Here is a 7,292-nt window from a genome sequence, read left to right as displayed (position 1 = left end):
TAGCTAGGCCATAAAAAGTGCATGTGCACGTTGTTGGAGGGAGAAAAAAGTATATCTACAACATAAAGAAAGTTTTCGCCTTACTTACCTATCAAAAAAAAGGTAATTTAACCACTTAATTTGGGTGAATCTATGGTGCAAATGAGGTGAGGAGGAGGAGGCGGCCGAGACAAGCTTGGAGGAGGAGGTGGAGAGGATGAAGTGGGGAAAGTAAGTGTGGTAGGTGGCTGTCCAAAATATCTAGCTGGTCTCATGTTACTAATGGCGCACCACCTAAAAGTGCGCCATTAGTAACCCTGGTTACTAATGGCGCACCTGTTACGTTGTGCGCCATTACTAGTTTTGCAAAAAAAAAAATTGTTAGTAGTGGCGCACCGTGGTTGCGGTGCGCCATAACTAGTTTGAACTAGTAATTGTGCACTATACCCAGGTGCGCCATTACTAGTTTTGAAAAAAAGTAAAAACAAAATTTGTTAGTAGTGGTGCACAGAGTGTGTGGTGCGCCATTACTAGTTAAAACTAGTAATGACGCACTATGCCCTGGTGCGCCATTAATAGTTTTGAAAAAATTAAAATTTGTTAATAATGGTGCACCGTGTGTCTGGCGCGCCATTAGTAATGAAGACACTAATGGCGCACCACATACATGATGCGTCATTAATGTCCATATTAGCTATAGTCCTTTTCCTAGTAGTGCTACGTCCGTGTCGAAATGATGCTTGACCACACGTTATGCCTCACCGTCCTGATCGGTGTAACAACGACTCTTTAACCTCTTCTCTCGTGTGGCTGAATCGTCAATGCGGGCGGGTGGATGTCTACTCCTCGAAGCAGTGAAGTTCATGGAAGCTGCCTGCTACAACCATCTAAATTTCTAACTAGGACTATTCCAAATTTCTGTACAAATCCTTTATATATAGAGAGACCAAGAAGCAGCAGAGTGACAAGAGAAGAGAAGAGAGCGGTGAGTGCAACAATCTTCATTTTGCCATGGCTTGGGGGTGCCACATGAACATGGTTCTTCTGCTTGTTATATTGGAGATCATTTTGCTCATCACCATGGCGCCGTCTGGAGTGTTGGCGCGTCCGAGCGCGAGACCGACAAAGGGTATGTGTTCTTGCCTCTTAGTCTTGTAGATCCTACTACAGAAAAATAGTATCAATTAAGTAACTAGAAAACTATTTGTTTCTTATTTGGAGACGCGGAGTATTAGCCACCTTTTCTTAACAGTATATAGAGTTAGATGAGAAATTGGTGAACATAAATTTTTTAAACCGTGTGCCATAGTTTCTGTCTAATTATAGCGTTCCTATGTCTTGACTCATTGTGTACTTTGTTTTGGAAATGGTTGCTCTATTTAAGACAGTAGTTAGATTTTAAGTTCACCATTATGATTAGTCCATACAAATTTGCAACTCATAAATCATTTTTGCAGGAATGGGCGATCCCAACTGTCCGGCATGTATAGAATATCCTTGTAAATGTTGAAAGTTTATGGACTTTTGGCCCATTTAACTTTTCATTCCTGAAAAATCACATACTCATTAATGGTTGCATGGCATGAGAAAATTATAATCCCGCGGAGAGAGTGGAGGTGAGTTGACACGAACGGCATCTCTCTCACTCCTCTATAAAGCATGATTAGAGGACTAATATCCTCCGCTTATGTCTTCGATCTTCGATTTCGATGATGACTACTTCGACAATCTTATATTATTCCTCCATGTAATAAGAATCCCTTGATGCGGCAGCAATTTTGTTAGCCATCCAGGAGCATGTTTGCATCCTATTTTTATTGTTTCTATGTTTTTGTGTTGTGTAAAGACTACTAGTCCGGCGATTTGATGCAGCATTTTGTTGCGCATGCAACCTTGCACTGTAGTAACTGATGATCTCACATGTATGACCAGGCTCCGTGTATGTATGAAAAAAAAGTTAAAGGGGATCAGGTTTTTATATTATTTTGAAAAGAGCGGAAGACCCTCAGATTCTTCATCGAGTGTGGCACAACACGTTTAGTGTCATAAGCAATCTCAGAGCAATATCAACAATAAAAGAGGCTCATATTGGCTCAATTAACCCGGCGACATACTACACATTGCAGACGTTGAAGAATCATTGTGCTGCCGATAGGATTATGTGAGGCACCCTGTGTGCCCCTGGTATTTCCAAAAAACAGAATCAGAGAAAAAGAATGATGGAATAGACACAAGAGATATAAGAAGATTTCCCCCAAGTCAAAACAGCCTCGCGGGTCCCCTGGCGAATCCGGGGGTGTCCGCGCCACCGCACACACAGCTTTTACCCGTGAAAATTCAAATGTGTGAATTGTTTTTAAAATTTGAATAATTTTTCCAAATTCAGTAAACTTATAAAAAATTGTGAAAATTTTCAAATGCATGAAATTTCTTAAGTTTTTCACAACTTTTGAAGTAATTTTTTTAAATGCGCAAACTTTTTCTCAAACCCCTGAACTTGTAAAAAAGTTGATGAACATTTTTCTAAGCGAATTAGTTTTTTTTCAAATACGTGACTTTTTCAAACTAGCAAAAAGGCCGTGCGTTGCAACGGAAAAAATTCCTCTCATATCTCTAGCTGGGTCAGTTGGATAAACTGTGCGTGGCCGCTTCACAGGTTATGAGATCGTACCCTCCCGTCGGCAATTTTATTTTTTGCCAGCTCTTCGGACCTGGGCCTCAGTGCACCGCCAGGTGGGCTTTCTCCGTTGGGCCAAAACGGGTGGCAAGTAACGAAACCAAATAGCGTACGTGAAATTAATTGAAGCGGGACCAAATGAAGCGAGACGAAACCAAAAATATCACCTCCTTTTAATAATAGGTATAGATTTGTGAACTTTTCTAGATTGTTTTGGAAAGTCAACTGTCAGCCGATCAACAATCAATGGTTGATTCGTCAACCGTGGACTGACCGAACGAGGCAGGTTTTTTATTTATCGAGCGAACCAGTTGTGGGCGACCACCGAGCGTTGCAAGTCAGCGAACATGGGCCAGCCCACGCTAGCAATCACGTGAGCGCTGGTTTGCTCGGCGGCGCTTAAAGCGCTGAAAAGGAGCTCCACAGATGGGAGCTCCTATACAGCGACTGCAGCCGTCCGTTCGTGCTCCGAGATCAACTAGTTAACGAGCGTTTTTTCGAGAGCCTTGTAACGATCCGCGCCACTTGGCACGTTCTCAGCCGTTCGCCAGGTGTCACGCTCTGGGCGTTCCCTCCGGCTTTTGTTTTTCTAATTTTACGCACGCGTTTTCAGATTTTAAACAGTTTTTTGCCGTTATTTTCGACGTTTTGGCTTTCCACCGGTCTTCCTTTTTATTTTCCTTTCGCGAGAGTCACGGTTTTGCTTCCGCGAGAGGCATGGTTTTGCTTTCGCGAAAATCCCAGCCGTGCCTCTCGGAAACGAAAAAAAAACTTGTTTTCTGTTTTTTCTTTCTTTCGCGGGAGTCAAGGTTTTGCTTCCGCGAGAGGCACGGGTGTGCTTTCACGAGATTCACGGCCGTACCTCTCGAAAACGAAAAAAAAACGTGTTTTCTGTTTTTTTTTTCGCGAGAGTCACGGTTTGCTTCCGCGAGAGACACGGTTATGCTTAGGGAGAGTCATGGCCGTGCCTCTCGGAAACGAAAAAACGCATTTTCTGTTTTTTTTTCTTTCGCGAGAGTCACGGTTTGCTTCCGCGAGAGGCACGGTTGTGCTTTAGTGAGAGTCACGGCCGTGCCTCTCGGAAACGAAAAAAACGCGTTTTCTGTTTTTTTTTCTTTCACGAGAGTCACGGTTTTGCTTCTGCGAGAGGCGCGGTTGTGCTTTCACGACAGTCACGGCCGTGCCTCTCGGAAACGAAAAAAACGCGTTTTCCGTTTTTTTTCTTTCGCGAGAGTCACGGTTTTGCTTCTGCGAGAGTCACAGTTTTGCTTCTGCGAGAGGGACGGTTGTGCTTTCGTGAGAGTCACGGCCGTGCCTCTCGAAAACGAAAAAAATGTGTTTTATGTTTTTTTTCCTTTCGCGAGAGTCACGGTTTTGCTTCCGCAAGAGGCACGGTTGTGCTTTCACGAGAGTCACGGCCGTGCCTCCTCAGAAACGGAAAAAAACACGTTCTCTTTTTTTCCTTCCACGAGAGTCACGGTTTTGCTTCCGCGCGAAACACGGTTGTGATTTCGTGAGAGGTACGGGCGTGCCTCTTTCGGAAAGGGAAAAAACCCGTGCTCCCAGTTCGGTTTTTTCGTCCGGTTTTTTTCGTGAAAAAAAGTTCATCAAAACCTATCAACATGGGATCTAGTTTTGAAGATCTCAACGTGAGGAATCCAATGGTACAAGTGGTTCGAGATTTGGACACACGGTTTGAGAGATAAAACGTTTTAAATAAACGGATCTACGAAAAAAGGGGAAACTCTCAGGTTGCGACAAGTGGCGCGCTGCGTGTGCACCACTTGTCGCAACCAGGGGAGTTGAAGTGATCTTTGCAACGAGTACTTCTCAACTAGTGATTTCGTCTTGCTCCTGGCGCGTGCAGCGTCCCGCACTGAGCCGGCCTAGGAAACGTGCAGAACAGTGAACGCAAAAACTGCACATTTAAAAAAAAACTTAAACATTTTTCTTGAAAAGACAAGCATTTTGAAAAAGTCTGCAGACAGTTTATGAAACATCTTTTTAGAAAATATGATTTTTTTTGTAATTTTCAAACAGTTTTCGGAAAAGTGATTTTTAGAAGAAAAAAGAACTCAAATAATTTTTCGAAAATTTTAATTCATTTTTGAAAAACACGAATATTTTTTAATTTTTCTAAATATTTGAACAATTTTAGGTAAATTTTGATCATTTTTTGATGGGAAAAAGATAAACAAAAGGAAAAACTAAATAAATCTACAAAGAAAAAAGAGAAGAAAAAAAGGAATGAAACGACCTGTCAGGAACCTTCTAGGAGGTTACCAAGACTGGAACCAAAAACTCGTCGGCCTAGCGTTAATGGGTCGGCGCATCTCTCGGTCGCTCGGCTGTGCAAACAATCAACGACTTGACTGCATAAGAACTATATTGTAGGGAATATTGTCAAGTTTGCTGCTAGCTCGGCTTCACCCATACACGTTCGTTCGATCGACTCTTAACTGCCTTCTCAGATAACCCCTGGTTAACTACCCCCACATTCCTATATGTACAAACATCACGGATGACCTTCCCCAATCTATATCTATACCTACTAATAAAAGAAATAGGTATTCTTATTCCGTCATATTATTTTATAGAAAACCCCCTGACGTTTTTTATATTAAACCTGCAGTACATATTAAATGTTTTTAAAAATACTCGTATCTTCTAAACCGTAACTCCAAATTTAACATGTTATATATGGAATTTGATTAAAAAATATATGGAATCTTAATATGATGTTATTTTACCTGTTAACCATTTAAAATATACTATCCAGGGTGCAATCTTAATAAACAGTGCATTATTCGTCTTTCTTTCATATCGGTACTGATCCGGATTGTGGATGGACATCTCACCAAAATCGGGATTGGAGACGAAATTGAAGATCACTTGCCCGTTTCTTTGTACATATTAAATCTACAAAGACATGTGGAATTTTGAACTTGCCCTTTTATAGGCAAAGACCATCTTTGTTTGGGTCGTAGCTACAAATACTCTAATTATAGATGTGTGGTATTCTTTTCTCCCGTTGCAACGCACGGGCCCTTTTGCTATGACAAACAATAATAATAATGTAAGGAACTATTCCCTACGTACCTGCAAAAACATGATTAAATGTGTATGCCAAAATGGAAAGCCCGAATTATGTGGCCCCAGGACAGGTATGTGGTCATTTAGTGTACCAATGGAGCCCCATTAAACCTCCCACATGATTAGAACGCTCAGACTTGGATGAAGATAACAAGAACTCAGGTCCTAAGTCGAATGTGAATCAAATCACCGATGCACAAAGCATGGCCTCCCACGGTTGCCTTTATTTATTTAACATAATGAACTTCATTGCTTAACAAAGAATGTACCAGAGCCAGGTTAACATGTGGGATACCTTGAAAGTAACAAGAAGTAAATATGGCACAACTTAAACACACTACTACATGTCGGAAGAGTATTGACCCCTCATCACTGACGAGGCCTTGACCACGCATCAGTTATGAGCCTTAACAATGACCGACCTCTTCTGAAGCGTCAGTGATAAGCCTCCCATGGTAGTTAACATAGGCCGGCTAGTGATGAGGTCTTCTCCCACATCCGTTTGCTTTGCACCGACAAAATTTTATCACAAGCACAATACTGCATGAATGTCTAGCAGTGGCGGGCGCAAAAAGCCTAGCAGTGGCGGGCATGACTCTCGGGGGGGGGGGGGGGGGGGGGGGGGGGCGCCACTGCTAAGACCTCATCAGTGGGGGGCGCGCTCCCACTAGTGATCATAAACGTACATGTGGCGGGCGTCCGATTGCGCCTGCCACAGTTATCTTATGGCATCCAAAAAAACACTACCAGGCAGCGTTTTTAGGCGGCGTTGCAACTTTTCTCAATTTAGCAATAATACCACTACCCTAAAATCATAAATAGCATACTTCAGATACACACATTAGTTCAATCGCACCGGGCCTGAAAGCAGCGGTACTCTCTCTCTCTCTCTCAGTTTGCACTGCGTTACGAGCTATACATCACGTTGCCACATCACTTCCACACTATTCTCTATGCAAATACAGTATAACTTCTTTAAGCCAATTATTGTTAGGTAGAGTTAGAATCAGCTGAAAACAATTCCTGTAATTAACTTATTACTATTATTAGCTGAAAACAATTCCTGTAATGAACTGTTAATAATAGTTTCAATGAGACAACTATTATTAGCAGCATTATCTCTGTAATGAACTTATTACTATTATAACAAGCTAAGCAACTGGCAACTATGACCTGATCCTAATGTTTGCTATGTTGGACCAGTTATTAAATTTAGTTTAGTTCCAACCCACTGTTTTGGTGATTTGTAGTGTCCTACAACTATTGTACCATTCTTTGGCAACCAACCATTCTGGGGAGAGCGGGTCCATGCTAGAGGGATAGGTCCTTTGCCAATACCGGTTGATCAATTCAATTTGCAGAAATTAGTTGATGCTATAAAATTCATGTTGGATCCAGAGGTAACTCTACAAATTCTTTGCGCTTGGGCAGATGTTACTTTTTCTTTTGCTTCATATGGGAAGCCCTCGCCCCCTTGCGTCGCCCCCGCGGGTGACCCGGGGGGAAACCCTAGCCGCTCCCTCTCGGCCTCCTCCGCTTCTCC

General features: G+C 42.3%; 1 long non-coding RNA gene across 1 annotated transcript; it reads left to right on the top strand.

The window, feature by feature from the left end:
• Positions 1 to 796: 796 nt before the first annotated feature.
• On the top strand, positions 797 to 1,962 carry LOC120974346 (uncharacterized). Its single transcript, XR_005769737.3, has 2 exons — positions 797 to 1,108; positions 1,437 to 1,962. It is a non-coding gene; the product is annotated as an uncharacterized lncRNA (long non-coding RNA).
• The last annotated feature ends 5,330 nt before the right edge of the window (positions 1,963 to 7,292 follow it).

The sequence above is a fragment of the Aegilops tauschii genome, chromosome 2 (assembly GCF_002575655.3).
Source record: "Aegilops tauschii subsp. strangulata cultivar AL8/78 chromosome 2, Aet v6.0, whole genome shotgun sequence".
NCBI classification, from domain to species: domain Eukaryota; kingdom Viridiplantae; phylum Streptophyta; class Magnoliopsida; order Poales; family Poaceae; genus Aegilops; species Aegilops tauschii.
This window is presented reverse-complemented; position numbering and strand designations above follow the sequence as displayed.